At 40.2% G+C, this 26524-nt stretch overlaps 1 long non-coding RNA gene across 1 annotated transcript in view; it reads right to left on the bottom strand.

The window, feature by feature from the left end:
• LOC309636199 overlaps positions 1–26524 on the bottom strand; it is an 81899-nt gene extending 55375 nt beyond the window's left edge. The window contains exon 1 of the long non-coding RNA XR_014249294.1: positions 1–26524. This exon is cut by the window's left edge and continues 11228 nt beyond it. This is a non-coding gene — a long non-coding RNA (uncharacterized lncRNA).

Here is a 26524-nt window from a genome sequence, read left to right as displayed (position 1 = left end):
AGCAACAAGGATATACTGTATAGCACAGGGAATATCCTCATTTAAAGATAGGAGGTTTAAGTCTCAGAAATGACGATGGAACTGACACTGGGCCTCTGGGTAAACTTGGAATTGGAATTAGGATTTGAGGCATCAGACTCAGATAGTAAAGCTACAGGACAGAAATAACAGAACAGAAATTCTCCTTTTAACATAAGAGGCCAGTCCTAAGGGAGGTCCCGACAAAGCACTGTAGCTCTGCGGCCCCCCGAGTCCTCTCCTGCATCCTTTGGCTGGAAAGGTTAATAAAGAGACCAGACTGTTGGTAGGAGAGAGAGAGAGGGAGACAGCTGTCTTAGAAAGAAGGCTCCAGAAGATATTGTGGGTACTGCTGATAGAACGGGACTTACAAACACCTTGGTCATTAAAATGCCCTTTTGATAGTGTTAGAAAGATAAGAAAAATGACAGAGAGAGGTAGGCTCCTACAGGCTAGATACAGAGCATATGTGTTCATGACTTGATGAGTTTTATGGTGAATAAAATTGTTAATGGCTGCATGTGATATCAATGTCCTATAATAGTATAATACAGTAAAATGCAGTATAAAAGTTAATACAGAAATTATAAAGCGACTATAAATTTCAACAAGAAAATTTATGGATGAAAAAATCTGTAGAAAATGAGATGCAAAATTCAGCAATGGAAATGTTGTTGAGGAATAACCAAAAACATCACAAATCAAGGCGTTTGTGAAAATGAGGTAGAAAATGAATCTCCAGCTCTGCAGCCAGAATCAGGTTTCAGTGTCCAACTTGTCCCCCTGCTCCATGTAGAGATTGTCATTCCTAATTCACCCTGTAGGTCAGGGTGTGAGTTAATTAAGAATACAGAAGCCTCTAACAAAGCTTGTAAATATTATTGAAATTATTCATTCTAATAAAAGATGCAATTGCTGGCATTTTGAATCCTGATGGTTTGTTTGTGTGGCTGAAATCTCTCAATATTGTTTGTTGCTTCACTCTAGAGACTGGCTAGAATCTTCCATGTGCATATATATACACATAGATTTCTCATTTTCTGAGGTGTAACTGATCATTCCAGGGCAGTGGTTCTCGGCTGGGGATAACTTTGGCCCCCGCCCCCCGCCCCCCAGCCCTGGACACTTGGCAATGTCTGGAGGTATTTTTAGTTGTCACAACGGGCTTGGGGAGCTGCTGGCATCTAACCGGTAAAGGCCAAGGATGCTGCTTAACATCCTGCATTATTGCACAGACAGCCTCTTCCACCCCTAGCAAAGAATTACCTGGCCCCAAACGTCAAGAGTGAGAAACTTCGTTCTGGTTAACTGTGCATTTTCTTAATTTATTACCATTCTCTGTCACATTCAGGAGGCAGAAAACATGAGTATTTTCACATAGGTTGTGAGCTGAATTTGCCCTTACATGTACTGAAGTAGGAGAAACCCAGGATCTTGAGAGTAAATATCCAAACTTCTGATTACTTAGAATCAGGATGCCGAAATAAAGTTCTAAGAGGGATTATAAAGACAGAGAACAAGAGCAAGGAGCATAACACACTTACCCAATATAAATTTGGGTGGAAGTCCTCTAATGGGGACCCTCTACTTAATTCCTGGAGCAAAAGGTGGTGCTTTTCTTTTCTTGCAGGTCTTAGAGAATAACCAGGTCTCTGAAACAGCCTTGGAACTGTTATCGACCTTTTAAGTATGTGCCTCTTTCCCCCAGCCAGGTTAGAAACGCCTTGAGGATAAGGATTCCACTTACCATCTCTCCAATTCCTAGTCTACATGGTGCCTTGAATTTGGTAAGTTCTCAATAAACAGCTGTTGTAAACTGTGAGGCAAGTGAAACAGAACACAGCTTCTTTAGTGAATTCTGACTCATCCGACAAAAACTCTAGTGATTTGGGAGCTGTAAAAAAAAAGGAAATAAATGTTAGTTATTTAATACCTTTTTCATATATTTCATTAAAAACACAGTCATAAAATGAGAAGTAAATCATTTATTTGGATTATAAGCAACCTATTGCAAACAAAATGTATTCTAAGGTGAGGCAGTTCCTTCTTTGAGCAGGCTGCTGGCTAGGGAAGTCAGGCTTTGATCTCTCCCTTCTCTGTCACAAATATTGACAATTTTGTAAAACAAAAAAAACAACCAAAACACAAAACCAGATTAACAATTTATAAAAAATGAGCTGAATATTTTCTTTTTTTATTTCCCAGCTAGGCAGCACTGCCGTCTTACTTTAACATCAATCTTAACCTTATTTTATGTTGTGTACTTCCTGTTCTAAAACAAAACTGATTTTATTCTATGTAAACTACTGAGCAGTCATCACTAAAATAAGACTGTTTCTGAACCTTTCCCTTAGAAAAAATCAATGTTAATAAAACCATAGTGTCCTGGTACAGTCTAAGATTATTGTCCACATGGAAATTTTTAGACAATAAAATAGTCCATTCAATTTTGCAACACAGGTTAGAGTGAAGATTCTTTTCTATGATAATTTTGTAAAATAAGTACTATGAAGAGCAACTTGAAAAGAGGGCTGCATTACTTCCTGCCACATAAACCCTCCTAATGAATAGACAATAATAGCTTCCCTTGAAGGACTTCTTGGTAATTTTTGGGGGTACACAAAACTACTGTAAAATGGAACAAAGTTATGGGAATAATTGTAATTTTTTTCTCCTGCACATTTTATAGAAACTTCTTTATAGATCATATTTGCTTTTAAATAAAATTGCAAGATAATTATATTTTGCTTACGCCCAATGAACTTCTGAACCTTAAAAGTGTTCCACAACAAATGTCCAGTTATAAGATAAATAAGTACTAAAGATGTAATGTACAACATGGTTAATATAATGAGCACTGCTCTATGTCATATCTGAAAGTTGTTATAGAGTAAGTCCTAAGAGCTCTCATCACAAGGAGAATTTTTTTCTTTTATTTTGTACCTAGGGGAGATGATGGATGTTTACTGAACTTAATGTGGTCATCATTTCATGATGTATCTAAGTCAGATCATTAGGCTGTACACCTTAAACTTATGCAGTGCTGTATGTCAATTATATCTTAACAAAACTGGAAGAAAAAAGTGTTCCACATACCACACAGCAATAGATGGATATACGGCATTTGTCATTCAATCACTTTTCATCAAATATTTATTAAGTCCATACTACGTGCTAGGCACTGTTCTGAATGTTGTTTACCTTTACAGTCGTGTTTATTTTTATAACCTTCTATTTTACACCAAATGAAAGTCAGTCTATTCCCCAACCTGGCCGGTGGTACCTTTAATTAGTCCTCAACCATAAAATAAGATCATACTCTTTCGCATGTTTATAACATATCATAAATGACTAGTTGGTATAATTCCTGCTTTACCACAAAAATTCTGAAATCTAGTGGAAAAGATGACCTGTAGATACTGAGTAAAATGTAACATTTGTCCTTAATGTTAGTAAGTAAACGAGTATTCTCTAACCAAATAAGATCAGTATCCTGGATCTGTCTGAAGTGAATTTATTCAGTTTGTTTCTGAATACATTTCTGTCTGGTCACAATAAATTTATCACAATATAGTAGTTTCCATGCATTGCTATTTGGAGTTTATTTTGTCAAAATTTACCATCTCAAAATTGTACTTTGTAAAAGTCAACTTACACAATCTAGGATTTATCTTTATTTGGAGTTCATCTCTCCTTCTCTGTGGCTCCAGCACACTTGGGCTGAATAATACCATTATTTTTCTTGTAGAGTGTGTGTGTGTGTGTGTGTGTGTGTGTGTGTGTGTGGTGTACGCAGAAACACACAGTAGTTAGGATCATGGTGTGGAGTAAGGCAGCCCTATGTTTGAATCCATCACTTCCAGAGGGTGATATTCAGCAAGTTACTGAATTTCTCTGGACCTCACCTTTCACATGATGGGTTTAAAAATCTACTCTATAGCGTTATTGTGAGGGTTAAAAAGAATACATTTTAAGCACCTTTTACAAAATGGTCCCTCAGTAAATAGTAGGTATTTTTATCCTTCAATTAGAAGTGTTTTCTAGCCTAAGCTTTGTGGCAGTTTTTGGCGGGGGAGGAGGGATAGTGTGGAGGAGGGGTTCTTATGAACCCCTCCTCTTATGAACCCAGAGCATCCATGGTGAATATATATAGAATTGAATCCCTTGGCTCAATTTCTGTGTAAGGAATCCTTCAGTATTCTCCATATCAGAAATAATTCCAATTTGTTTTCAAATTGCTGATGAATATAGAAAACACGCCCCCACTCAAGACCACTCCTTTCCAGAACACACTCAAATCCAATGTCCCACACTGACATTTCATTTTTCATGTCTTTTCCTGGGGAGAAGGCATCCCAACTATTTGAATAGCATCCATACAGGTTCAGCATTTAGACTTCATTTTCACAATTCATTAATGACAGAATAAGAGTATTAAAATGTCAACAATAAAACCAGTTGCTTGCCTTAATTTTTAAATTATACAAAGTTACACACATTGCTCTATGTCTTTAAAACATTACCATTCTTAAAGTTTAAAAAAAGTATTATCCAGTATTGACTCAGTATAAGGTCTGAAGCATACTAATCTGTCTTCATTAATTAAGATGAGGCATTTTGTAATAAGCTATTTGTTTTCCAAACCCAAGTCTGACACACCCTCATTGTACATCTGACATGTGATGGAGCTCCTGGCAAGATGCAGCCCAGCCAGTGGGGTGCTCAGGCACCTGTGGAGAACAACCCACTTCTACATTCCACTACTTTGCCTTTCATCTGGCTATGTTGTCAGAAAAAACTCATTCTTTAAATTATATCATTTTACTGAAGAAAATTATCTTTTGCCTTGAAAAGTTATCAATCTAATGATCCCAACTGTGTGTCCCAAAAGGTGCCTCATAGCTTCTAGGGGATTCGTAGAAAGATGCCAGATGGATAATGGGGACAGGCGAGTGACACAAATGCCGAAATTTAAAAAACACACATCCTTTCACAAACTGAACATCTGTCTGTAGTGATACGTGATAAACAGATGTGCCATTTTTAAAGACAGATTTCACACACAGGAACTGGCGTCATGGTGTCATTTTTGAACTTATTCGGAGGAAGATAACTTTTTCATTATAGCGTTTTCTTGAAGATTTAAGCACATTGCAAAACTATATTTAGATTCATGCCAAGAAGGAAAATAGCTACTATCTTTCAGCCAATCTCTGAGAATCATGAATACAATCTGCAAGGAATGATTTTAAAGCAGAAAGTAAATAAATCAGAACTCAAAGCCATAATTTGAATAAGTAACTAATATTGCTTTAATGTATTCTTTAGCTTTCTGTGCTCTGGTGGAGAGAGCCAAGAATGAGAAGTAGTGCTTTCCAGTGTTTCTATCTTACCCACGCCCCACCTCGACAGCTATCCACAGGCAAGTCACTGCCTGACTCAAAAAAGTGGGGACGCAGTGTCGCTCACCTTGGTCCTGATAGCATTTATTTTAAAATAGGGTGGGAGAGCTGGGCTAGAATTACCCAACACCTATTAACTTCCAGGCTTGTGCTTTTCCCAACATTTATGTCTAAAACAGTACAGGGGAGTAGTTAATACCTTGAGCTTTGAGGACAGGAAGACTTAGGTGATAATGACAGCTCTGGCCTTCACTGGCAGTGTAACCTTGAACAAGGAGCTTAATTTTTCTGAGCCTCAGTCCCTTCATCTATCAAATGTGAATAAAACACATTTGATAGATGAAAGGACTGAGGACCCGCCTTGCAGGGCAGTTGTAAAACAAAATCTACAGGGCATAGAATTTGGCAGGTGGCCACGAGGTAGGTGGTCACAAATACTTGTTATTACTAGTGCTGGGACCCCATTTCAAGGACATATGGGTGGCTGTTGGGGGGCCAGCCAGACTAATGAAACTTATAAGGCTTTACTGAGATCATGCTGCCCTGTATAAAAATGTGAAGTCAGGCTTCTTTAACCACTTACTAGCTGTGTGACTTTAGGCAAGTCACTTAACCTTTCTGTGCTTTAGTTTCTGCACCTTTAACAAGTGAATTATAATCTTGTTCACTTTATGGGACTGTACTCAGGATTAAATGAGTTTATATTTCTAAAGTGCTTAGTACAATATCTGCATGTATTAAGTCATATGAGTGTAATTGTTTGTATTTGTTATGGAAGTCAGGTCATTGGTTGATATCTTTAGTCTAGTACCAGAATGGACCTTCTGAACATGGCTTCTGTAAGAAAGAGGGAAAAAAAAAGCTCTTCACTACTATACAATCACCCTTAGTCAAATCTTCTCTAGTCTATGTAAGGATTCACATTATATAGTAAGAGAGTATTAACTCAGAGACATCTTTTCTGCGAGGTTTCCTCCTCGATACTTCTTGGAGCTCTCGGCACCTGTGACCCATGAACCTGTAGGATGTGGGCCCTAGCAGGCAAATGAGTCTTTAGGTCCCTCCTTCATGTCCATCAGCCTTCAGTCAGACAATTATCTATGCTGACAAATCCATACCTCCACTGGAGCAATGCAAAACATTTTAAGAAAAAGAATGCAGGCAATCATCAAATGACTCATTTTAAGGGATTAGGAAATACTAGAAAGAAGGTTTTGCGACAGGTCTTAGCCCAGAGGAACTAGGGACTTTAAAACTCTGTAAATTAAGTGAGGAACCTAGAATACATTCTTAATCTTGAGTTAAGACACTCTCTAGCCATAGTTCCTTCCCTTTCCTTTCTTTCCCCTTTAGCTTTGCTGAATATTCACTATGACCTGATTTCTCTCTATACTGGGCAGAGGGGCACTAGCTAGTATATTTTCTCCCAGGCTTTCTCTTCCTGAAAGACAGTCTGTCTGAGTGTGAGCAGCCTCCTGTGACCAGAGTCAGTCTTAGAAGCCACAGAGACAGCATATCTTCCAGGCTGGAGCCAATGAGCTTCCTTCTGAGACCACCAACATTTTCTACCAAGCTGTAGATTTTCCATATTCAGGTCAATTTCAAGTAACAGTCAATTTTTTTCCAGATTTTCAATATTTTGAATGTACACTTAGCTAGATAATATATTCCTCTTAGACTTTGGTATTGATTTAAATATATATATATATATATATTTATATGTGTATATATATACATATATAGAAAAATTCATATCCTTTGATTCAGAAAGTCTAGTTCTAAGAACACATAAAAGGAAATAATTGGACAAGTGTAAGGAGAAATATACATTCAGAGATGTTCATTCCAGTGCTGTTCACAGTAGCAAGAAGGAAAGGAAAATAACTTCTACAATATTTAAAAGACGAAAGGTATATCTATTTAGAAGGACCAGGCTTCCCTGGTGGTGCAGTGGTTGAGAATCTGCCTGCCAATGCAGGGGACACGGGTTCGAGCCCTGATTCGGGAGGATCCCACATGCTGCGGAGCCACTATGCTCGCATGCCACAACTACTGAGCCTGCGCTCTAGAGCCCCTGCTCAGCAACAAGAGAAGCCACTGTGATGAGAAGCCCGCGCACCGCAACGAAGAGTAGCCCTGCTCACCGCAACTAGAGAAAGCCTGCTCACAGTACCAAAGACCCAAGCCAAAAATAAAATAAAAAATAAATAAATAAACTAGAAGGACCATGGTATTATCCGTGATGATCTTAGCAAAATCTAACTCCTGTTGACTGCATATCCAGTGTCACGTACTGCACTAAGCTCTTTACAGGTCAACACACTTAATCCTCACAACTGCCCTATCAAGTAGGCATTATTATTTGATTGCTATCAATTCACAGAAGAATATATGGAGGTTCAGAAAGATGGTCTGCTCAAAGCCAAGCAGGTTCAAAGTGGGGAAGCCAAGATTTGAACCCTGATCAGCCTACCTCCAGAGACAGAGTTGTTAACTTGCCCTAACAGCTTCTGCAAAAGTCCCTGGTCAGTTCAAAATAGTCTCCACTGCCCCAGAAATAACTGCCTCCAGTGCAGAAGCACTGACGAAGGTTACTTTAAAAGAATCAAAATTTATAATCACCATAGAGCAACCAAGTGTAGGGAAGAAATACATGGGCAATAAGGCCCTGGCATGGCCATTTCGTTGATGGCTACTGAAAGCACTGATCAGAGAAATAACACTGGGAGCAATGCTGTTGACAAAGGGAGCAGTAATTAAGACTGGAACTATGGGAGAGAAGAGTACAGTGTTTCCAAGCTTACGACAAAAAAGAATGCATTTCACATAAAACGAGACTTGAACGTTTCTGACTCCAGAGACTGTGCTCTATAGAGGTGGCTGGACAGCCTGCAAGTTCCAAAATAAGACCCATTGTGTGAGTGTACCCTTTTCAGTTAAAATGGGTCAATAAAAACCATATTGTGAAGAACCATTATTACTTAGAACTCTATTTTTGTTTTTAATAGTTGGCAAGCCTTTACACATAGGTATACTAGCAATTAGAAAAATATCCTTTGTTAGATCATATGCTCTGTCTTAGCTCAGGCTGCTATAACAAAATACCATAGACTGAGTGGCTTACACAGCAGACATTCATTTCTGACGTTCTGGAGGCTGGGAAGTCCAAGATCAAGGTGCCAGCCAATTCAGTTCCTGGTGAACGCTCTCTCTCTGGCTAGCAGGCAGCACCTTGTATGTTTTTAAATGGCAGAGAGAGAGACAGAGAGCTGACAAGCTCTCTGGTCTCTTCTTAGGAGGGTACAAATCCTACCATGAAGACTCCACCCTCATGACTTTATCTAAACCTAATTACCTACTGAAGGCCCCATCTCCTTATACAATCACTTTGGGATTTAGGACTTCAGTATGTGAATTTGGGGGGACACAAAGATTCAGTCCATACCATCCTCCATTTTTGGTTGGGAGATATAGTTTTTGTAACTTTGTGACTTGGGTTTGTCAATCTTCTTATTCTAAGAATTAAAACAAATACGAAGGTTTCTAAATCACTGAACATCTGCTATTAAAATTCACCCAGTGCTCCATGTACATTACCTGATAGAAACTCAAAGAATTCTTAATAATAATCATAGTCATAAGCATAATCATAATCATAATAGTAAGACTTTTATTTGGAAATGTTTGCTTGGCTCTGTGATAATCACTTTCTATATATTCTGTCAAGAAGTTCTCAGATAACCTTAGGAAATGGCCAATTTATTTCCCCTTTCTGGAACAGAAAACTTGCTTAGAGAGGTTAAATAAACTGCACAATGAAACTAGCTATTAAAAATTTGAGCAGAGACTGAAACCCTGGTCTACCTGACTCTGGAGCCCCCATGTCTAATCACTTTACTGCACTGCCTTCTCATGCTGCTCAAAGGACAAGGGGAGACATTTGTAAATATATTATGGTAATAATAACCAAGGACAAGTGCCAAAAAAAACGCAAGAGGGTGTTCCATTAGTTCTCCTAGGGTTTCGGTCTCTTATTTTGAAAGAGAAATTGCAGATGTTGTCAAGTCATAATCTGTTGTCTAGGAAGCAGTATAGAGCATGAGGGTTAGGTCTTGCCTCTGAAAAAACCAGATGAATCCTGGAGGATGATAGTGGACCACAGTAAACCAAACTAAGTAAAAGTTGCAGATGCAGCTGTTATGATATCTTTGCTAGAGCAAACTAACAGAGCCCTAGTTACATGTTAGTAGGTGACCATTAATATAGAGAATGCATAGAGATTAGGAAGGACCATACATTCCTCAGGACTTTAAGGATAGTGTTAATCTCTGCCATTCCTTCCATGATGGGATACAGCTTTTGATTTACTATTTTGGCTGGGGCAGGAGTGGAGTTTTAGAGGCTTCTACCTGGTCTTCCTCACTATCTTGAGCTCGGCTACTCTTTAAGTCTTATGCCTGATCCTTTGCCCTTTCTGCCCTCAGGTTGTAGGAGAGGAGTTTCTTTACGTGTTGCCAAGAAGGCCCTCTGGCTTTTACATGTCCCCTTTTTGTCTTTAGTTGTTTTTTTTCTCATATTTATTGTCCCCATCAACAGCCCTCCAGACCCAAAGTCCTTATAATTACTATTTCCTATGAAACTTTCAAATGTGTGAGACACTGCACCCACCAGTGCATTCCTGTCAAGTGTGCTTAACAATTACTGCACTTACATGCCAGGGGCTTTCATTGCTCTGCCTACCACCAGTGAGGGGGTCCTCATTGCTACCCTGCTGTTCTGTTAGTAATCCAGCACCAGCATTTCATTTTGGAATCTGCCCACTTGGATCACTTCCGGTTTCAACTGTTGTAGGTTAGGTGACCCAGGATATAGATGTTAAAATTCTCAGATTTGCATGCAATAGCATTATTGGGGAATGCTTTCAGGAACAACACCTAGGATGGGAGAGGGAAGGAAGATTGGACGGGGGGGGAAGTTGCATTGTACAATGAAATCATATAGAGTACTGATTCTATAAGGATCTCTGAAACTGGTTGTCCTTTCAGAGCTGTTCCTCTCTGAAGCAAGGAGGCTGGCTTTTACTTCCCTCCCCCAGTACATAGTCGTCGGATGAGGGCTGTCCCTGGGGAGGGAACGTGACCTTGATGAGGCAGCTCACTTTGGCCTAGATCAATTACTGGAGGGTCATCAGTCACCCACACCAAGTCCTGATACTAGTAAATACTAAAAACGATGATGATTGCTGTCTTTTTTCTTGAAGATCTGCCCAATCCTGACATATGGAATTTGCCAGGTAATTGAGTGAGTATAGCCTGGGAGGTGAATAGTATGGGATTTGGGTATGAATAAACGTCAAGGAGCACTGAGTTTGTGCAGGAACTGGGCTGAAATAATTGCAATGATGTCTGACCTGCACTATTTGCTTCTGCAATTACAGAAAAGAATTCCAAGGGAGACTTGACTATCCTGATCTCTCCTCCACAGCACAGTGTGTTCTTCTATTTCCTCCAAGAGTTCAACTCTCCTAAGGCTTGAAATAACTTCTACCTAAATGCAGGAAAAAGCTGTGCCCATCAGTAAAATTTTCAGTGAAGTGGTAAAAGCGAATTTATTAAATGCATCTTCCCTTTGTTTGGAATTAAATGAACAACCCAGGACTTTCTTTGCTTGTGGACAGGTTGCTAATACAGTATTTGAGCTAAAATCAGTCATCTGCTTAGTTAATCATGGTAAATCATGATCTTCACTTATTCTCAGGGAGGGATGTCATTAACATCTCAGGTCAGAACAAATTCAAGTGCAAGCAGATGGCACCTTTGTCCCCCCCAAAACAAAATGTTCCCAATGTAGAGCCAATAAACTCTACTTAAAAATGAGATTTTAAAGCTATTCCGATAGACAGTTTGGCAAAACCTTTCATTCCCAGGTACAGCAGGGCAATTATGGTACTCTAAAGGTTTATAAAATATAATGACTTCTTTGCAAAGAACTCCTGGAGCAAAGTTCTCAAGATTCTGATGCTAGGATTTTTACTTGGTCTTTTCTAAAGGGAGGCCTGCTAGGCTCTTTAATGAATTAGCTCATGTAAACTCCTTGCTGATTTTCCAGTCTCTGCCCTGTAAAAGTAAGTTTGAATCAACTCTGGGACATTTTTACATGGAGCCTGAAAATTTGAATATTGCAAAAGCCAACTTCCACAAACTCCATAGGCTTTTCTTTCCCTATGAACAATATTGAAGTGAACGAGAGCATTTGGAGTGAAACAGATTAAACGTTCTTTCATGTTGGAAGCCCAGGAAGATTCATAAGCATATGTCTGAGCGTCTCCACGGACACATTATGATTTAATGTTTTATATTTTGCTTTTCCAATAGATTTCTTTGAATTTTTCATTGGGATGGGTGAACACAGCACATTTACTGATGGGATTTTAAGGGGATTAAAACTGGCCTCAAGGAGGCCAACAAGATGTGGCTTTGGAACTGCACAGTATTATGCAGGGGCTAGTTATTTTAAAGACAAGGTCTGATGCCTTTATGAGTTATAATTAAGAAGAGAGAACAAACATATATCCTGATAGGACAAATATATACACATAAAATGATAACCATAATTTAAGGTAATTTAAGATGTGTCTGAAGAAGTGTACCATTATTTGTTCTCTAAGAAATAAGACAGGTACAATTCCTGTGAGTTGAGGTAGTCAGGGGAGTCTACGTGGAACAAATATACTCTAAAGAACAGGTGGGATTCAAACTGACAGAGAAGAGGCTGCCTGTGCTTTGTTGTGGAGCTCCTGGGTCCTGCAGTGCAACCTGAACTTACAGCATACCTGGTTTACAGTCTCAAATGGTGTCTTGACCAATGTACGTGCAGTGATGAGGATAGAAGGACTGCTAGAAGTGAAAAATAAAAACAAGACTCCTGGGCTTCCCTGGTGGTGCAGTGGTTGAGAATCTACCTGCCAATGCAGGGGACATGGGTTTGAGCCCTGCTCTGGGAAGATCCCACATGCCGCAGAGCAACTAGGCCCGTGAGCCACAACTACTGAGCCTGCGCGTCTGGAGCTTGTGCTCCGCAACAAGAGAGGCCACGATAGTGAGAGGCCCACGCACCGCGATGAAGAGTGGCCCCCGCTCGCCGCAACTAGAGAAAGCCTTTGCACAGAAAGGAAGACCCAACACAGCCAAAAAAAATAAATAAATAAATAAATAAATAAATAAAAAACAAAACAGGACTCCTTTCAGAAAATGACAGTCATCTATATCATTAAGGAAGCTGAAATGCAGTTGAGGTGAGGGTGAGGATGTGGAGACGAGAAGAGGTGGGTGCTGGAGAAATGGAGCCCTGAAATGGAACCAAGGTTGTCCTCTGGGTACCAAGTCCTGCACTCTATCTCCAGAGAGCTCCCCTCCCCACCTGCACTTTCTCTTAAAGACTGTTTCTGACTCTTGATTTTGCTGACTCACCAGGCTGTGGTACGGTGGGTGATTCTGCTCTCCCTCCTCTCTCAGAAGTGCACCTACCCATTCTGAATAGTGACGCATTTGCTGAGCTATTTAGCCAGGCATTTGCATGCACGTAGCAAGCCAAAGCTGCCTTGACAGAACTGTTGTATTAAGGTGAGTTTCCCGACTACCAAATGTAATAAAAATAAATTAGGGGCTGGAATCAGGTCCCATGACCAGGAACTGAGTGTGATTTTTGTTAGGTGGTTTTATTGAACATGTGGAGTTCCTCTGTAACAACCGACTGATTCACATTAAGACTGCATCCAAATCCCTCCCGTTCACAATCCTCCAATTACAGACATAGAGGTGCTTTTCTATTGCTGGTTTATTGGTGTGACATTGCAATCTTTCATTTAGAAAACCCACAATCTGTATACCTAACAAGCAGATCCAAAATTCCTTGGGTTTTTTTTCCACTCCCAGTAATGTTCTTCCCTGAAGAGGCCTTGGCCTTGGCAGTCACTTGCCCAGAGACCCAAATAATTGAATAAATATGTACTTTAAAGAGAAGCTATGTCTCAAAGAAAAACTGTAAACTAAATCACTACTTAGAAATAGGATCATATATCATAGGTTTGTGCATTTCCCTTTTTGACTGAATTCAATAAAATTGGCATAAAAATTCAACAAAAAGTTAAGTTTTAAACTCAAGGCAAGTGGGCTTCTCAGGGACTGAGAGCCCAGAATTTGAACACGTGATACTTCTGAGAATCTTCAAGTGAGCGGCCGTTCTCTTTACACATTGATTGGCAGGAGACAGAGATGTCATCTGTGCATGACATAGCCAGAGATGGAGACTGGTGTGACTAACTTTCCTGGGTGGCCCTTGTAAGCAAAGCAACTCTCTTTCCCCAGAGTTCCCCATCTGCGTCTACAAAGTCCATACTTATAACCAAATGACATATTCTAGGCCCCTAACTAAAGATATGTAAGAAAAAAAATATGTAAACAGGATGTTAGTAAGAGCCCCTTGACCATGGATATCTAGGTAGATGGCTTTGAACATGTGCCCCCCCCTTAAAAAGCACATATAACAACAATGAGAAGACAAGTCAGAGACTGAGAGAAAATATTTGCAAAATACATCTGATAAAGGACTGTTATTCAAAATATACAAAGAGCTCTTAAAACTCAACAATAAGAAAACAAACCTATGATTTAAAAAATGGGCCAAAGACCTTAACAGATACCTCACCAAAGAAGATATACAGATGGGAAATAAACATGTGAAAAGATGCTCCACATCATATGCCATCATATGTCATCAGGGAAATGCAAATTAAAATGAGATACCATTACACACCTATTAGAATGGCCAAAATCTGGAACACTGACAACACCAAATGCTGGTGAGGAAGTGGAGCAATGGGAACCCTCATTCATTGCTGGTGGGAATGCAGCCACTTTGGAAGACAGTTTGGTGATTTACAAAATGAAATGTACTCTTCCCATATCATCCAGCAATCATGCTCCTTGGTATTTACCCCTCAAAGTTGAAAACTTACATCCACACAAAAACCTGCACATGGGTGTTTATAGCAGCTTTATTAATAATTGCCAAAATTTGGAAGCAACCAAGATGTCCTTTAGTATGTGAACGGATAAATAAACCATGGTACATCCAGACAATAGAATATTATTCAGGCCTAAAATAATGAACTATCAAGCCATGAAAAGACATGGAAGCAACTTAGTGCATATTACTAAGTGAAAGAGACAATCTGAAAAGGCTACACACTACATGGTTTCAACTATATGACATTCTGGAAAAGGTAAAACTATGGAGACAGTAAAAAGATCAGTTGTTGTTAAGGGTTAGTGGGGAGGGAAGGATAAATAGGCAGAACACAGGGGATTTTTAGCTCAGTAAAAATACTCTGTATAATACCATAGTGTTGGATACATGTCATTATTCATTTGTCCAAACACACAATGTATAACACCAGGAGTGAACTGTAATGTAAACTATGGATGCCACTGCACATCATCAACTGTAACAAAGGTACCACTCTGGTACGGGATGTTGATAATGGGGGAGGCTATGCATGTGTGGGGACAGGATGCATATAGGAAATCTCTATACCTTCCCTTCAATTTTGCTATGAATCTAAAGCTGCTATAAAAAAATACAGTCTTAATAAAAACCAACCAACCATCCAAACAAAAAACACATATACAATTCCATGGCTTGTGGGAGTCCAAAGCCCTTCTCGCTATTTCTGAGAACCCCCCCAGGGACTGACAGTCTTGTGTCCTCCTCTATGTCTTGGGCTCCAGATTTGCCATTCGATACTCTTGTTCCTCACACTGACCCAGACTTAAAGTTCAGTCCCTTCATTGATTTCTCATCCACCTCCCACCCACACTTACAACTCACATGAAACATGCACGGCTTCACAGAGTGGGTGTCACTTTGACATCCACCTCACAGAGCAAATGAAGTGGACGATTTCTCCTCTCCAAAGAACTTTTTGGCAACTTCATCGCTCAGGACCCAGCCCCAAATCCATTTTCTCCTCTGATTTCTTCTCTTGTTCATCCTCTTCCTGCCTGTGTCCACGCAGAGGTACATGGGCCTTTTCTTTGAAATCCTTGATGCCATCTGATTCCCAGGTCCCTGAGTCCCACTTGGCACCAAACACTTGATTTTCCATGTATGTCTTTCCCTCCCTAAATGGAATCCTGGTTCCTGTTAGAATAAAACATGTTCCCCCGTGTTTTACTCCAGCATTGCTGCAGAGAGGGGGTTAGGAGCCACCTCACAGCCCCTGTGATGAGTCCAAACTGGATTTGCCACCTTGCCTCACCCCTGACTGAAGGAAGGACTTGCCGCAGCAGAGGCAAGCAAGTCCCGAGTTGTGCTATTGCCTCGTCACACGGCAGCCGGGACCTGATCTTAGTGCACGAGGAACGGCAACTTTAGAGTCTCATAAATCAGTGGCAGCGCCTACCTTCCATTCAAAGAGCCACCGGCGTCATTAGCGGTAAATGGCCACACACTGCAGTAACTGGCTGCTTTTCTTCAAACACTGAGAGACAATAGGGATGTGTGAAAACAGAACAGACATTCCTGGAACAGATGCAAATGAGCAGAAAGGCATATTCAGACTGTTGAAATCCAGGGATCTGAGCACTCAAATACCTTACCAACGTTTCGAGTCTAGGTCCAGTTGGTTACTTACTTGCCAGGTGACCTCAGATAAATGGCTGAACTGTCCTTTCTTTGTGCAATGAGGCCCATGTTACCAGTTCCATATTCACTGAAAGTACTTAACACCGTGCTTAGCATAGTAAGTGCTCCAGAAATGGTGGCTATCTCAGAGACAATTCCCATGGAAAAGGAGCTGGTGCAAAGTCAAGCCCCTGATTTTGCTAAAGTACTGCTAGTGGATATTTGTCTTGTGCAGTTTTGCCCTTCATGCACAGCAGCCCATCCTTAACCTCATTTACAGCAAAGCAAGTTTTAGTCCAGCAGCACCCCAAACCTACCATTCCATGACACTAACCCTCTTTCTTGCTTTCTTCTTTGAAACATATTGAAAGCAAAGTAAAATGGGCTCAGATTTTCTATTCTTTATCTATCTGCGGCCAGGGCCATTTCTTTCCTTTCTATTTTGCTTACAAACAGTATTTTCTTCTTTCTGGACTCTTCACCAGGCAGTCAACCTGAAGCCTGCTGAGAGGAGAACATGGCAACCAGAATATCAACATGCCCCAATCAGAAATCCTGGATAGGGAGTGTTGGTGCAGGAAGCTCCCTGTCTACAGCAGACTGCCAATTGTCCTAAAAAATCACAGCACAGTGCCCAACTTTCAATATGCTGGTGTCCAAACTACATCCTGTATATTGCCTAGAAATGACTTCACACCATAAGTCCTTATGCCTGGTGTGGAGAATACTGTCACTAAATTTACCCATGAACTAGTCCTACCAACACATCTCATAGAAGCCTGGGTCCCCATAAAACAGTAACTGACATCTGTGTAGCCCTCTCACCACACCATGGAGGACATCAAGGGCATTGAACTCATGCCCCACCAGAGAGGTGTGTGTCATGGACATGCCAGTCCTTTTCCCACACACAATCATGAGTGCAAACGTCCTGCTCTAAGGAAAGCTTCTGTCTCAAACTACCAAGACTATGGCACTGAGAAATAGTGTATTCAGACGACACAGAATTTCTTCTCTCTACAAAAGACTGCTGCTTTTTCCTCAAAATAAAATTTCCTTGTATTTATTAAAGATCATAAGAAAATGCAATATAACTATTTGACTCTATAGCCATGTAACATTAATATAATATACAGATAATAATGTATTTAGGCATATTATGTGTTAAACTCCTTGGGAAGTGCTTTGCAGGAAATGTTTTATTTACTATCCCAATCCCATGAGATAAGGGCTCTTATTAGCCCCATATTTCAGATGTAGAAGCTGATTCCTGGAAGAGTTTAGATAAATCGTCCAAAACCAGGTAGGTAAAGATCTGGCATTTGAACCTAGATCTGTCTGAGGCCAGTACCTAAGTCCTTAGCATTGCATAAAATTCAGTTTACTTTGGATTTTTCAAAGACATAGCTTTGGAATAAAGGTGGCCACTGGTCAGATAGCGAAGGATACACCAGCCTAGGGATGTATGGATGGAGGGTGTAGAGCAGATGTATGAGCTAGAGTGATGCTGTTTAGAAAGCAAGTAGCACTTCACTCTCTATAAGTCCTTGTTAGCATATAATACTTAAAGATAGGACAAATTTCTAAGATTCAGCTGAGAAAATAGTCAGCAGTCAATAAATATATGCTATTTGATGAGTTGATTCAGCGTGTCTCCTACCTCCCCTCACCCCTTCCCACTCTAACAGGGGGAACCTGTGAGAATACATAATAGTCCAGCTGTTAATCTTGAGAATAAAGACTTCTCTTATAATTCAATGGATGAAGATTTTCAAAATTTAAGCACACTCATACACACACGAGTACAAAAACGCTGGGGAAATCTGAAAAATCAGTCAATAAATAATTGAATAAGACTGATGTTAGTATCCTGGTTGTGATATCATTCTACCGTTCTGCACGTCACCACTGGGGAGACTAGGCAAAGTATACAAAAATCTCTGTACTATTTCTGACATCTACATGTGAATCTACAATTATTTCAATAAAAGTTTCAGTTAAAAAATTTTTAATGACAGCACTGGAGGTTGGCTCCGATCTCTCTCCGTCAGCTCTATGGCACTGCAAGTTTGCACAGAGAGTCTGAAATGGGTGTAATAAACTTTATTATACATAGGCAAGCTGGATGATAGTTTGCCATACGTATTTGTTGCTGGGAAACACCCAGATTACTAAACCGTACTTCATCTATCTGAAAAAGAAACTTCCCAACCATTAATAGCCCCTGTCTAAAGGCAACTAACCGTCCTCTGCTGCACCCACCTCCTGGTGCCTACAGCCTCCACCCACACAGGCCCACCCTGGTTGGGCCAACATTCTTCCCTCCTGGGGTTCCATTCAGGGCATATACGTTGTGTGTGGGCTGTTTTTATTTTTGTTTTTTATGACATGCTGCCCTAATGAAATAGCGTATTTATTTATTATAAGAAACAGCTGGACAGATGGATGACTTGCAGATTTTTGCACTCAATGTGTCACCTGTAATTGAAAAATAATTAGATGATCCATCTGCTTCCTGTCATGCATGCCTCAGTTTTCTTCACTATCTGTGTGATACACGAGTCATCGGCATTTTTTGTACTAATTACTCACTAAGAAAAACTCTTTAGAGAAACAGATTGACCTTGCAGTATAATTTTGCCAACACTTAACATACTGTTGTTCTTTAATATATTTGTCTGACTACGATGAACTTTATTCTTATTAATAATTTTCATTTTATCATGCCAACACTATTGAGATTTCTCTTTATTTGGATTTTATAGACACTGCTGAAATAATATATCATATAATAGGTGGAACAATTACCTAATCTACTATCCCTGTAGTAATTCTTGATAAGAAGGCAAAAAGTTCACACAGGTTACATCTGTCTGCTAATTTTAATCAGAGGTAAAGGTTGAAATAGACAACAACCTTTGGAACCCATTAAATATAATTGTACCATTTTCTCTCCATGACTTGTGTTAATTATCCCACCATGAGATAACACATGTCATTGAAGAAAAAATCTTATTTTTTATTTTTCAAGAATTTTTATTTTAATCCTTTCCTACTCAGGAATATTTGGCTTTTCTTCAGTCCCTCAATCCAGGACAATACTTGCATCACTTTGGGAGAGGGAGGGATAACATTTTTTAAGAAAATCCTTATTGACTATGCTTTTAAAAAAATACACAAGACATCTATTTTTGCTGTTAAAAATATAAGATATAGATTTAAAAAATCACTACACTCATCACCTAGAGATAAACATCACTAACACTTTGTTTTTCCTACCAGACTTTAAAAATATGCATTACACCAATGCAGTGTCATGCATTTTAAACCAGTGCAACATCATAATGCTGTTTATTTTATTTTTTACTTATTGTTTTCTCAACTAACACTATGTGGAGTGAGCATCTCTCCATGTCAAAAAACATAGATAGGGACCTCCCTGGTGGCGCAGTGGTTAAGAATCTGCCTGCCAATGCAGGGGACATGGGTTCGAGCCCTGGTCCGAGAAGATCTCACATGCCGTGGAGCCACTAAGCCCGTGCGCCACAACTACTAAGCCCGTGCGCCACAACTACTGAGCCTGTGCTCTAGAGCCCACAAGCCACAACTACTGAGCCCATGCGCCACAACTACTGAAGCCCGCGTGCCTAGAGCCCGTGCTCTGCAGCAAGAGAAGCCAACGCAATGAGACGCCTGCGCACCGCAACGAAGAATAGCCCCCACTCACTGCAACTAGAGAAAGCCCGTGCACAGCAACGAAGACCCAACACAGCCAAAAATAAATGAATAAAATAAATAAATTAGAAAAAAAAAAAAGAGATGTACTCTTCTCCAAAAAAACAAAAACAAAAACAAAAAAACCCATAGATCATCACTGTCATTTCTAGAGGCAGCATATCCATTTGCTATTTAACCAGCCCATATGGTTGACATCTAAGTTATTCCAGTATTGCCTGTACTTTTGATTCATGCTTAGTTTCTTTCTGATAGCTTCCCTGAAGCCTAGAGGGCAGATATGTCCGAGTAGGTCATCCTTACCTGTAATGAGCCTCTGGGGCAAAATTATTTTCTCCATTTCTAGAAGTCACTTTATTTTACATAGGAAAACAGGAGAAGCCTGAGATTTAGCTAAGGCTTATGATTTTCTAGCTTGAGTTCATTTTCCTTCTCTCTGCTCTCTGTGTTGGGGCTGGTCCTGAGCCTTCCATCTCACAGTCATTCCTGTGATGGCAGCAGACGGCTCGGGAATTAAAGCAGCTCCCTCTCTTTCATGGTACACTTTCTGTTATTTGTGGCTGACTCAGCATATAGAGGAAAGTTTTAGGTACCCTGTTATTTCATGGCTTGGGCGAAAAACAAACAAAGGAAAACTTATAACAAAAGGAATTCCACCTTCTTCTTCTTCTCCTCCTCTCCTCCTTCTTCTTCTTCTTTTCATTGTGATAAGAACATTTAGCATGACATCTACCCTCTTAACAAAATTTTAAGTGTACATCACTGTAATGTTAACTGAGAGCGTCGTACAGCAGATCTTTAGAACTTACTCATCATGCATAACTGAAACTTTATACATGTTGAATGACTCCCCATTCCTCCCCAAAGGACAAATGGAGAAAGAAAATGTGATATAATTATATAATGGCCTATTATTCAGCCTTAAAAATAAGAAAATTCTGCCGTATGAGACAACATGAATACATCTTGAGGACATTATCCTAAGTGGGATAAGCCAGTCACAGAAGGACAAATACTGTGTGGTCCCATTTATATGAGGTATCTAAAACAGTCCACTTTTGTCTTAAGAATATGATAGAATATCACATTGAAATTTTAAATCTCTCATTTCTGTCTTCCCTGTAACCCCTTAAGAATTCTTGCAAAGAAAAAAGAAAGGTCAAGGTTAGGTAGTTTGATTAAATTTCTGCACACTGAATGGTATTCTTGCAGTTAGAGGGTAGAGCAGACATGCCCACTCTCTGATGCCCCACCCGATCCCCCAGACATGAGCCTGGAGACTCTCCATCCATAACGATGTGCTGGGCTCCCCACAGTTCCTCCACTTTCCCGCTGTCACTACTTAATTGGTCCTGTATTGCAGCTGGTTTCCTGGACTAACACTGACCTTCCTCAGAAGGAATTTGAGAGTCTCAAATTCAACAGCTCACATGGGAACCTGAACCTAGGCCTGACCACCAACTTTGAAAATGAACTTTCCTTCTGGAACTGGGGACTTGGCCATGTTTTCAACAAGGCCCTTACTTTATAGCTCAGTTCTGAGAATCTGCTCTCTCAAAACCTGGCAGCCACCAGCAGGTAAGTGTGAGGTCCTGTCTTCTTCTCATCTTGGTCTTATCTTCTTCTAGAATTTTCATCATCTCTTGCCCTGGACCACCATGGCCTGTGTCTCTGTCTCCTGTTGCCCTGATCTACGCACCCGGACTTAAATTCATCACAAATCTTCATCGATGTTCCTGATGACAACTGAAGTGTTTTCTCAAACTTTCTGAACATCAGGCTTCACTTGTCTGTTGCTGTGGAGTCCCTTCTCCTCTGAGGTTTCATCCACCAGTTATGGGGTAGAATAAAACCGAGATTCGGAGCCTTAGTTGTGAACCACAGGGCTTAGACAGCTCTGCCCTAACGGTATTCATCTGGGGTACATTTAACCAACAGCTCTGCTTTGTTGGCTGTTCCTGTTCTCAACGTCACTTCCCCACTACCCTCCCATTGCCTGACTGCCTCCCAAACAAACTCCTTGGGTTCAAATCCTCCTTTCAGTGTCTGCTTCCGGGAAACCCAACCAAGACAACCCCTCAGCTCAAATACATGTTTTCTGGATCTCCACTGTCTCCAGAGTAAAGCCCAAACCTCTTATTTCTTACAGATCATTGTGAAGGGCCCCTAACCTTCATTTCTAATGGCCCTTTTCACCACACCCCTCAGGTGGCTATTGATCACAGCCAGATTAAGACCCTGCTGTCCTCCGTCCACACCTTCCATTGTTTCTGCCCGAGAGCTAGCTCTCCTGTTTTCCTCTGGCCTGGGACACCCTGTAGCAGGGCGTGAGGAGCACAGAACCTAGAGGCAGAGAAGAGTAATAGAAAAGCCCAAATTTAGAGCTCTATTTTACTTATAGGAAGTAAAACACAAGTTAGTACTCTGGAAGTTAAATAATAGTTTAGTCCCAGTTATCTTCTCTATCAAAGGTCAGAAGAGATTCCACTGTAGAACTTCATATATAACACAAGAAAAATAAAACATAACAAATGAGAAGACAAGGCTTCACTTTGTCCTTAAAAAAAATAAAAGATTTCCACAAATGCCTGAGCCAGAGTGTCTGCCAATTCACTGTGATGTTTATGAAACACATAATAGCTGAAAGGAATTCAGACTCACAAAGGAGGATTTTTGTCATCCAAACACACATGTCCCCCAAGTTTCTTCTCTGCTTCCAGATTTAAGAATCTGTTCAGGGCACACATACAAAAAAAATAATCACCACGTTAAGAGGGTAATTTGGAAGGAGTTCCACGGAACAGCCTCGGCTGTATAATTGAAGAGATGCCTCTCATACATCCACATGGGGCTTCGGAACTCTTAGTGCAAGTCACTGCCAGTTTCTGAGACGAGGCCTGGTAATGCTTCAGAGCAAAAGCTAGGATGAATTTTTCACCACAGAAATAAAGTGAGGTTACATTTTCCTCTCACTCCTGCATTTTCCCTTCTCTCCTCTGCTTCTGGGGATCATGCTCCCTGGAAGCACATTACTTGGAGTTACTTGATCAGTCAAGCAATATGCATATGTTGTCTGAGGACCTACTGTGCATCCAGCGCTGAAGCGATAAGAAATGGAAGGGCCTGCTATCACATAAAGATCAGGCTGGCAGATCACATCTCAGGCCTCTGGGGGGACTTAAATTTCCTTGAGGGCAAGCAAGATGTTTTGAATCTTACTCTAGTGCTGCAAGGACTTCACAGAGAACAGTGTGCCATGTGCAAACTTTAAATCAAGACAAAGACTGACCAGGTGACTGATGTGCTCCCTCAGCTTAGATCAGACCAAAAACCTTTGCTGCACCTAGATCCAGGAAAAGGTTTTTTCCTATGACCTCCTGGAAGGGCTTGGGATTAGGGCTGCTTTGGGCTACAGAAAAATTGCCTGGCTTTAATAATGAGCACATTTAATATCTTACATAGCAAGAAGTGCAGAGGTGGCTGGATCCAGGGCCCTTAAGCCACAGCTGCATCCCATCATCCCAGCTGGATGCTTCCACGCTTTCTACTTCTTGACATGTGGGCCTTGTTCATCAGGTTATTCCCCTCATGGTCACATGCTGATAGGACAGCATCTTTCCAAAGAAGTCAGATTCTCTCTTCTCATGTGTTTCTTTTTAATAGCAGACACTTTTCAAAGGATACCCCCCTCAAGCCTCTTTGATTCATGCTAAACCAACCCCTGGAAAGAAGGATTAGGTTATGTTGTTTGGCTGAAGCTAACCAGTATGGGATCCCCAAGTCTCGTGTGGAGGGGATGAACACTCAAGACAGATTCTTGGGTTGGCAGACAACTGTGCTGATGATTCTTTGGGGCTCAGTCTTCTTACTTTTCCAACTGAGGCATAATACCTTTTCTCTAAATATGGGGTGATTGGGAAATCTAATTCAAAGAGTATTACTATGCCTCTCTGGTTATTGAGCACTGCCCTAGATGCCATAATGTGCAAAGAGATGACTAAGACACTCTCCTAGTCCTTAGGTTACTTATAATCTCATGGGGAGACTAATATAATTCATATTATATAAGACAAAGTTTATTATTAGAAAAGCCACGTGAGAGTTTAAACTACTCTGGGCACTAGACTGAGTCAAGACTAGAACCAGCTCATCCCAGACTGGCCTTTTAAGTAGATCCGTGTTTCTCAGGGCAAATGTAAATCTGGGCCATAACTGAGAGCCTGGAGCCAGGATTAAGATAAAGGGCTTGGCTGACCACTGGTCTGGCCACCGACTTTCATCAGTGGATTATTCTGGGGTAACTATCTGCTGGTGATGTAGCACTTGCAACTCCAAGGACGGAAATGAAGCAGCATTTATTGAGAGCCAGTTACAGGCCAGACTTTTTCATGCTTTACCTCATGTAATAAAATTCAAGAGCATCCAACAAGGTTTAAGGTAGTTGTTATTATTCCCATAGTTGTAAATAAGGCAGTTGACATTCAGAAAAGTTAAGTAGCTCCCCTGAATTGCCATGAGACCATATCAAACTAGCTGTAGTCAAGATCAGAATCTCTCTTTTTGGGGCCTTGAGTTTTGTAGCTCTTACAGACAGAGAGTAATCCAGGTCCCTACAGGCAAGAATAGAAGTCTACAGGCAAGAAGCATATTGGTGGTTAGCAGCAATGTCCTAAAATAATCAGCCAGAATGCTAGGAAGAACAGTGTACATGCTGATGGCTGTGAATTTGAGTCATTTGTCTTAAGACAACTATTAGACCCCAAGAAGTGAATGTGGGGTTGGGGAGAGAGGTTCTAATGTGGTCCTATTTCTCTGCAGAGTTTATGCTTTAGTTTTTATATTAAACCACTGCGATCTTTATTTATTTTAGTAGTCCCTTCCCTCAAAGAACTTACATTCTAGCTGTGATCTGAGGGCAACTAATAAAAAGAAAGTGCAGTAAGAGAGTACGGCGGCTATGTTGAGGCAAGTACTATCCTGGAGTACGAAGTGGGAGCATCTGACCTTAGGTGGCGGCCAAGGAGGCTTCTTAGAAGAAGGGAATGAACACATTCCACACATTCTTCACTGGAGAGGCAGAGAAAAGAGCCAAGGAAACAAGGGCGTGAAGGGAAACAGCCCTTGGAGAACGTCATCACTAAAGAATTCTCCTCTTTATCTGTCTCCTCTTTCTTTGCCTGTGGAGGTAGGATACCAAACTTGAAATTCTGAAATACTGTGGAATCCAGGACAGAGATATTCATACTCAGTAAGCAGGAAAGCAGCAGGGTACTAGTTAGCCCTTGGAAAAACAACATCTGAATCAACCACTCCATTCACTAGTCATTCCCCATCTATTCTAACGAACTGACTTTAAGTTGTGCTTTTCACTTTAACATTTGTTGTAAGCACGAAGTCATTACTGAAAATATGAGAATCTTGAAAAAAGAGAAAGAAAATAAAATTAAATGAAAACAGGGAGTAATATCTAAGTTAGAAGTAATTGAAAAATCTTCAGACTTGGCTGTGTAAAATTTAAAATCTTACTTCATTTAATTACAAGGCAGACTGGGAAAAATATTTCTAGTAAATATGTCAAAAGATTATTAAACTTTTATCACAAGAGCTCATACAAATAAATAAGACATTAATAAATATAATGATTAAAATTAGAAAGAGGATATTAAATTGTAAAATAACCATGTGAAAGAATGTTCAATTTTTTAAGAAATATTAATTAAAGCAATCAGGAGATATCACTGTCACCTGTCAAACTGGCCAAGACTATTTTAAAAATGAAAATGGCCAGTGTTGGCAAGGATGCAGCTGACACTCACACATTGCTGAGAGTGTACCCCTCTTCAAGGAAGCTCTTAGACAATTTGAATCCAAGTGTTAAAAGTGTCCAAAGCCTTTAACTTGATTATCTGCTAATTAAGACATCTATTCGGAAAAAAAAAAAGCCCCCCAAGTGTAGGATAGTCCTTAAGCACAAGGATATTTTCAGCCCAAATTTTCAAATATAGAAATTTGTTTAATAGAGAATACATAATAAATAACTTAAAAGTTGTTCTTATGGAGCATATGTTCTTTTTGTAATGTCAAAATAGTAACTAAATGCAAGAGGATATGAAAATATAAGGTGCCATACCAAGAGACTGCCTTGTCTTTAAGGAGCTTGCCAGCCAAGTGACTGGGGCAAACACACATGGACACAACACTGAGAGTAACAGAAATGCAAAGGGTTAACAAGGGAGGTGTGACAGAGTGAAAACACGTCACTTATGGGGATACATTAGGGAGGCAAATTAAATAGCTGGGATTAATCATGAATCTTCCTTTTCTCATTTATTTATATTTTTAAATTGGAAAACGAATGCAAGTTTGTTGCAGAAAAATCGGAAAATACAGAAAAAGTAAAAATTACTTGTAATATTCCAGACCATAGTTAACCTCTTGGCAAGTTTCCTTCTTTTTTTTTTTTCAGCAAAGATGTCTAGGATTAGGAAGAACGAGATCTGAGAAAGAATTGCTGGATATTCTTGGGAGTTAAAGCAAGCAGGTCTTTTAAACGTACGGCACTCATTTAGACATTGTACTAGTGAAATTCAAGGCCCAGTTTTTTCATCAGTGAAAGTAGGTGATAACAATAATGCCATTCTCATCAAAGGGTCATTGTGGGGATTAAATGACATAGTATCTTGTAT

This window comes from Balaenoptera borealis (genome assembly GCF_965194805.1).
Source record: "Balaenoptera borealis genome assembly, chromosome: 10".
NCBI classification, from domain to species: Eukaryota; Metazoa; Chordata; class Mammalia; order Artiodactyla; family Balaenopteridae; genus Balaenoptera; species Balaenoptera borealis.
Note: the sequence above shows the minus strand (reverse complement) of the source record. Positions and strands in the feature narration are given on the sequence as shown.